Source organism: Labrus mixtus, chromosome 2 (genome assembly GCF_963584025.1).
Source record: "Labrus mixtus chromosome 2, fLabMix1.1, whole genome shotgun sequence".
NCBI lineage: Eukaryota > Metazoa > Chordata > Actinopteri > Labriformes > Labridae > Labrus > Labrus mixtus.
Window position 1 is genome coordinate 5,722,538 of NC_083613.1, and position 8,198 is coordinate 5,730,735.

The window sequence follows — 8,198 nt, forward strand, 5'->3', positions numbered from 1 at the left end:
GTCCATTATAACTTACTTTGCATATAACCTTGTGGCTAAAGAGCTCACATGAAATGGATACAGTACATGTTCATATAGAATAAAACACATTTTCTGTATCTGCTATATTGGCCATAATTACTTGGAGTGGACTCTAGTAGGACACATCTGTTCATTCAAGGGCGTGTGCTCCTGGTGATTTCAATATCAAAGCGTCCGACATTGTTTTGCTTTATGCTGAGATGTTGTCTAATCAAATACATATGTCAGCATGAAGCGAGACAGTATGCGGGAGCCCTTCTCATGACCCTACATAGACGCACCTGTCAAACATTCAGGTGTGCAGAGATTTGTTTTCAATGAAAATCAAAGCTTTCCCCATTGAACTCACTCAGAGAGCATAACGAAGAAAAACATATATTCTTTAATGCACTACATTGATGTTGGGTAAAGTGCTGATTTGCCTGTTATCCTATGAAGCAGAATGGATTGTTTTCAATCTCCAAAATGGCACGGGCCATTACTTTACCCAAACTTTATAAGGACAAATCACTCTACAACTGTCAGTGTCAGAGGCCTTCCCACCTTGATTTCCTTCAACCGAGTCCAATAAATAATGTGCTTGTTTCCGAAAAGGTTCACTGTAATCTATGGCCATGACGGTCGGCATATAACACACCGAGTAATTGAGTCCACTATGCATATTTATGACTAAATAGACACCCTGTCGGCCCCTGGATTTATAGTGGAGAGTTGTGGTTTTGGCTATTGGCTCCCCTCTGCAATATATGGCTTTATAAAAGGGCTTTAGCCAGCTAAACAGTCAATCTGTCATTCCTATTAGGATGGAATATATCAGCAGACTGGCTGCATGCTCTACAGTTCATGTTTCTGTTGGCAAAGAGTTTAAACAGTCAACGGAAATGAAGTGATAACCATTAGCCAAATACCACAGTAAGGATAAGGTAGAGCTAAGTGCACGTTGAGGGAGATTGTGTCTATATTTTGAAACATAAACATATGGAAATGTAAAAATGTATTAATGTCGTGAATTTATATAAACTCAGAATCTAAGCCAGACTCTATGTTGGTTACCAAAAGCACTATACCGAATGTATGTTAATTGATTATTTTGGTAAAGTTCCTTTGAATGTGATTGTAGGAGTTTATCTTTAAAAAAAACAAAAAAAAACCTTTCATTGGTGTAAAAATCTATGTATGTCCTCCAGTAAAAGGGACTAAAGATTATTCTGTCTGTCCTCACGGATTGCACAAATGTGTAGGTGCAAAACGTAATGCACCATAATGTATACATGACCTGGGATGAGGATGAATATATATATATACACTGAAATTGACAGTATATAAACTGCTGGTAGCTGCAAGCTGCACGCTCTAACCAGGTAAGCAGTGTGTTTTATGGCAACATACAACCATTCTATAAGTGTGAAGTCTGAGCTCACTTTTTGTCTCCCTAAACGCTAGAGAAATACTTTAAGATTGGATCTAATTTCCCCTACCACCCTACAGTACCAGTTGATCCTTTGAGATTTCTAAAAGTCAACATAGATGTAAAGGAATATGTAATTGGATCATTGTAACAAGATTTCCAATAAGCACTTTTAACTCCATCAGTAAAACTTTATCTAAATAAAGGTTCATGAGTGACAGTGTATTTCATGTCCCCTGTATGTAGCTTGCAAAATCAAATCAAACCTTTATTTATTCTCGAAAGGACACTGAGGTTCCCCTCATTTCCAATGCCGTCGAAATTACAAGCACGGTTAAACAAGCAAAAACACAACAAACACTCAGAATCAGTGTCAAAAACCACTGAGATCAATTAAAACCGGTACAATTTGACACAAAGTGGTTCGAAATCAAATTCCTAAACTCTGGAAGAGAGGAAACATAAGGAGTGATATCCCATTTCACTGGTAAATCTTTCAACCCCTTTCACCTATAGGTCGTTGTGAAGCTAAACCAGAAACCTAGACATGGATACGATAGAACAAATGTTGCACTGAGGGTCTGCAAACTCCAAAAAGCTTTACACTACATAGAACCGTTTGAACTATTAAAAATATGAATCCAGCTACCATTGTTGAGTTAAGTGAACTTCAACTTATTCAACCTCATAACAACTCTTCCACACAACAGGAATGTACCCATGTTGTGTCAAAGATAGTTTAAAAGAAATACATGCACACATACTAAATATTTTGCGGCCATGTTTCTGATTTCTTCAAGCTTTTTTTCTATTTATTAACATCAAACAAAGAAGCATCCCCTGAATGATTCTCATGCAGTACACAACACTGGAAATGTTCTTTTTTTAGCTACTGTATGATGATGAATGTATGTGAGCTGAAGGGCAAATGGGAAAGAAAGATTAAACACAACAGTTATTATTTTGAATCTTCAGGGAACAAATAATGACCTTGGGTAAAAAATGAAGGAGTAAAGAAAAACAGCAGAAAAGTTTTATTAGACTTTATTTGCATTCTCATAAGGAGAAGATTGCCGGCAGACGTCTCATATTGATATTTTGAAGATAACGACGTGTGGGTGTTGATGTTTTGTAGGTCTGGGTGTGCATGAATATGAAGCACCTCAGCCGAATTAAGACATATTACTTTTTCATTCAGGGTTCTTTGCACTGTGTTTGAATGAGGCTGGGATGAACAATGATAATGACATGATGACTGTATAGAACACACATACACACAGTTCATATTCAATACGAAATGGTCCAATCAAAAACCTTTTTCAATGAGTCGCATCACAAAACAAACCTTGTTTTAAAAATAATTTGTCACACAGAATAATACAGTCGTCTATTGGCAATAAAAGCCAAATTAATCAAAGCGTGCAAATTATATTTGCTACTGAATTGAGTGGAAAAATCAACCTTCTAAGCAGATTTGCTTTGGTAGCGAATGGACAGAGAGTTTCCACTGCAGCTTACAGCAAAGTAATTACAGTGATTCTGTGGCTAACACACTGTTAAACACCCTGGATATGACACCAGGGCGGTCAGATGCACAGGCAGCAGGGATGTGACCAGGCAGTGTTTAACAAACATGCTGCATAGAGATGCTGGGGACTGTCTAAACCCTGGAGGCATTGTTAATGCGATGGCATTTACAACTCCTGGCTCAGTGTGTGGATCAGAGCAAGGAGTGCAGTGTCTGCGAAGCTTTCTCTCCAAACCGCCCAGTGGCACTGCGACGTAACAAACACAACACAGTGAGCAGCATGAAAAAGGTCATCGTCTAATTAGATCATTCACAATTGATATTAAGCGCTTGTTCTGCAGATTAAAGATGGTGTGGATATAATGACATGCTATGGAGAAAGTCTACACTTTCAGGTGTGTTTCATAAACTCTGGGTCGAGCTTTGCTGACTGTGTGCACTTTCTGTTAGCAGTGCTATACTTCACATTCAATTCTGCATAGTTACACACTTTACACCTGCCTACCAAGTGCCAATAGTCTTCAACTTCTGGCTACTGGGCACTTTCAGTGGAGCAATAAGCTTGCTGAGAGACACACTGGATGAACTGTGGAGCTGTTTCCGACCATATTTAGGGTATCTTTATTGATCTAGTGCTTGAACCTTTTTCTCCTTTTCTAAAATATGCATATAGTAATCAACAATGATGACAAGTTTGGAGTGTTGTCATGTCACAACATGAACTTCTAGACTTATACTTGTAATACTTGTACTTGTGTGTTCATTAAAGAATAATTGTATTAGGCATTAAATGGGTAAGGCACATTGATAAACTGAAGTAGATTCAAAAGAAAACCTAATTATCATACACAGTGTAATACAAACTACAAAATGCCATTACTGATAAAAGGAATTCTACACTTTAAAATATGTTAAAGGTCACATATTATGCAAAATACACTTGACCATTTTTTCAACGCTAATATGTGTCCGTAATTTACAAACCCCCAAATTATGAGAAAAGTCTATTCTCTCCATGTTTTTCCTGCGCCACCTTTCAGAAAATGTGTGTTCAAACAGGCAGATTGGAGATTTTCCCTTCATGACATCACAAAGGGCAGTAACTCCTCCCCCAGGTGGGTGACACTACCCACAGCTAGGTGTTTGTTCTGCCCTACCAGTCTGCCGTCTCACCATAAACAATAGGGCATGGTGCAAGAAAGCCTAAGCCACATCCCTGTCCTGTGGGGTGTTGTTGAACACAGCTCATTTGCATTTAAAGCTACAGACACAATAACAGCCTGTTCTGAGCAGGACTGAAATAGAGGGGTTTATAATCATGATAAGATACAAGATCAGAGTGGAATTGTAACAAGAAACACCACAGACACGTTTTGGGGAGCTCTGAGACTTATTTAATCTTTTTGAACAAAAAGATCAATACGTCACCTTTAAAAAAAAATGTTTTAAAAAAGCTGGAGTAAACTGGAACTTCAAGAACCTAAAATTAAAAAAAACTCACTTAGACCCTCTTTGACTTTGTAATTTTTCAAATAAATCCAGCTAGCTTGGTAGTCACCAATATGTAATTTCAAGTTCACTGTGTGGGATGAATTAACTACTGTCCTGAGTGGCATTTTTGGAAAATAAACATGCAGAAACAAATCAATACAAATGCATGTGCAAAGCAGACAGTGCTTGAACCGATCCTTTTCACATTACAGTACATGTGCTTCCTCTAGGTGATATTATAAGGAATCACTGGATACATTTTCAATGTCAATACTCAACTATACGTATCAATGAAGCCTGATGGCACCAATCAGTCAAGTGAAATAGAAGCGTGCCTTAAGGACTTTAGGTCCTGGATGCTACTTAACTCAGACAATATTGAAGTTATTTTGCTTGGCCCTAAATACCTCAGAGAGACTTTTTCTAATGCTATAACCTGTCCTCCATGGCATTAGCCTGACATCAAGCACCACTGTTTAGAATCTTGGAGTTCTAGTTGATAAGGAAATGTCCTTCAACTCCCAAATAAAAACACATTTCAAGAAGAACCTATTTTCACCCTCACAATATCTCTGAAATCAGGCATATCCTGTTGCAAAACTATGCAGAAAAACTACTTCATGCATTTGTTAATATGATCAATGTATTACCGTACTTTGTTGTTACTGCTAATACTACATATACTTAAATCATTATTACTGGCATTGTAGCTATACATCTATCTTATTCACAGTTGTTCCTGTTGCTCTGGTTGTCTCTCTGGCTCTGTATGTGCCTCTAAACCCAACACAGTTTCGTCAGACGGCTTTTCAACATGAGTCTGGTTCTGTTCAAGGTTTCTGCCCCTAAAAGGAAGTTCTTCCTGCCAATGCAACTTTGCTTAATGTTGCTTAGTGCTGTGCTCATGGTCTTTGTAGATAATATAACAAAGAGTAAGGTCTAGACAAAATATTTTTGTAGAGTGTCTTAAGATAACACTTGTTAGGAATTGGCGCTATACAAATAAAGACTGATTGATTGATTGATGTTATGCCAAAAGCACAAATCTTAAATGCGCTACCAGCTTCCTTTCAATTCATTGTGTCTTCTGGCTCCATGTTCTATTCTCACATATTTAAATCACATGGGGCATGTGGAGCGTGACTGAAAATATCTTCAGAGAGTTGGTTGGAAAGGTGAGTGGCTACAGATATATATATATATATATATATATATATAGTTTAGATATATATAATTTGGCCAGGAGCCGTACTGTGTGAGTTGGGATTTCATGATTGCAGTTAATCAAATAAAATCACTGTGAGTCTCCCGAGTCGACCTTACACTTGTGTTTGTTGTGCTTTGAGTTGATCTTGTAACATTATGCATTTAATTTCTTCAGCAGAACATGTGCACAAATCCCCAGTAGATCAAATCCCCAGTAGATTAAAATGATAAATGCCATAGGTGCAGTAAGTTCCACTCTGCTGCAAACATAAGCTGGGTCCTCATCTCAATTTAAGCAAGCATGCCCTCAAGTAACAATAAAGAAATATTGGAAACAGAGGAATATGAAATCTGAGCACTATAAATGAGCGACAAAGAAAAATGTTTCACTCAGATTTCTTTTTATCTGCTTCACCATCCTACTCCCTGCATCTGGACCACCATCGTTATGACACCGTACAACACATACTTCTTAACGCAGCCACTTTGAATTATTCACCACCTTTGCAATTTTCATGAGCTAGGTGATTACATAGTGAAATCATACTGCAGGCAAAACAGGAAAGTATTTCTTCACAGCATTAGAGGCTTTTTGGGAGAGAAGGACTTCCCAACATGCTAACAGAAAAAAGTATATATATAGATTCAGATATATATTCACTTTAAGGCATCTATAAATGTCTTTGGAACAATCCTTCTGTTGCATCTTTTAATAAGGGTGGTGAACTCTGGCAGGGCACATGCAGATGAAAAAGATTTCTCCGTACTGGGAGGGTGGGAGCAGCACATTCATAATGGAGACTCCCAGTTGAAGTCATTCTAAACGCTGAACAGAGGGTCTTCAGTTTGATGGTGTGGTCAATGACTTCAATTGTGCCAGCAAAGCTTCTCATTTGGAGGCTGATGTGGAACAAAACCTCTGCTATTGTGTGTATGCTGGACCAAAATAAAAGTAAAATGTACTTGATACAAATAAATACCTGCATTGTTCCAAACAATGGGAGCAACTTTGTGACAAGCTGTAATAAAATATCTACTAATCCACCACATCTGGGCTGGTCTGGATAATCTACACTGATCATTCAGAACATTATGACCACTGACAGATGAATTGAGTAACACCGATTATCGATTTTTAATGGCACCTTTCAGTGGGTGGTATATGTTAGGCATTAAGTGCACATTTTGTCCAAGAAGTTGATGTGTTGGAAGCAGGAAAAATGGGCAAAGGTTAGTACGGAGGCGACTTTGCCAATGGCCAAATCGTTGTTGGCTTAACTACTGGGTAAGTGCATCTCAAACTCTGATACCGTTGTGAAGTGTACCAGGTCTGTAGTTAACAGCACCAAAAGTGCTCCAAGGAAAGAAAAGTGTTGACTCCATGGTTGTCATATTAAGCGTTGCATGTAATTGAAAGGTGTCACAACCCTAAGTGTTTGGCATTTTGTTCCATATGGGGCTACTAAGGCGGAGACTGGTCAGGCTGCCCATGCTGACTTGTCCACCATCGAAAGAGCCTATGGGCAAATGCACATCAGAACTGGACCACAGATGGTCGAGTGGAGGAACACGGCAATCTCAATCCATCTATCAACTATCGAGTATGGGATGTGCTGGAGAACCACGTCTGATATATGGAGGCCCCACCACACAATTTAAAGGATTTAAAGGATCAGCCTCTTCATATTTGTTTTTTGTATCATCATACAACACTGTGTGCCTTTACACAACAAGGGGTCTTCCTTGCTTGATATTTTGTTTATCACTTTTTTAAGACTTGCATTTTTATTTGTCTTGCTGGAAGCAGAAAACTTGAAAATCTCAACAACAAAAAATGCACATAATAAAACTACGATAAACGTGTCTAGTTTGTGAAGATCTTTGGACTTAAATTGTCAGATGCAACATTATCTAAGAACTTAATTACAAGCCTTCCTCAAGATCAATTTATTTTTGGAGACATACAGCCACTGGCTGCTGCCCAATGCCTCCAGTGCTGTGGAAGTCATGGTTCCAGTTACTGTTGCTCAGTTAATGGTCAGGTCCTGCATACAGTAACACAGTAAACCTTAAGGTGAAGGTGTTAACCCTGTAAATTAAATGGAAGTTTGTGTTTTGGATCCAAATTCAGAATTCCCATCGTTGGTTGCCAAAGTATGCATGGCTATGTGAGTCTACATTGTGAAAGTGTGCTTGAGAAGGAGCAGTGATTTGAATTTAAAAGAATTAAAGACTGTCAGTCATGCACTGTTGGGCTCGGAAGGTCTTTAAATCTTGCGGTTGAGGCTATCTGTCTCTGTCCACAGCCTCAACGAGTGAAAGATAGATGCATTCAATAAATGTGGTCTTGAGAAATCTGCAGGAAATGATTAAGAGTGATAAATGGGGACAGGAGTTTTGCAGGACCGAGTTTCATGTGACATCCATTATATCAATGGCAAAAAAGAAAAACTCCTATTACATTTATGCATGTGTCTTTGAAGCAGGGAGATGATTATTTTTTTTGGAACCATTATCTGTAAAAACCTGACATGACAGCAGAGA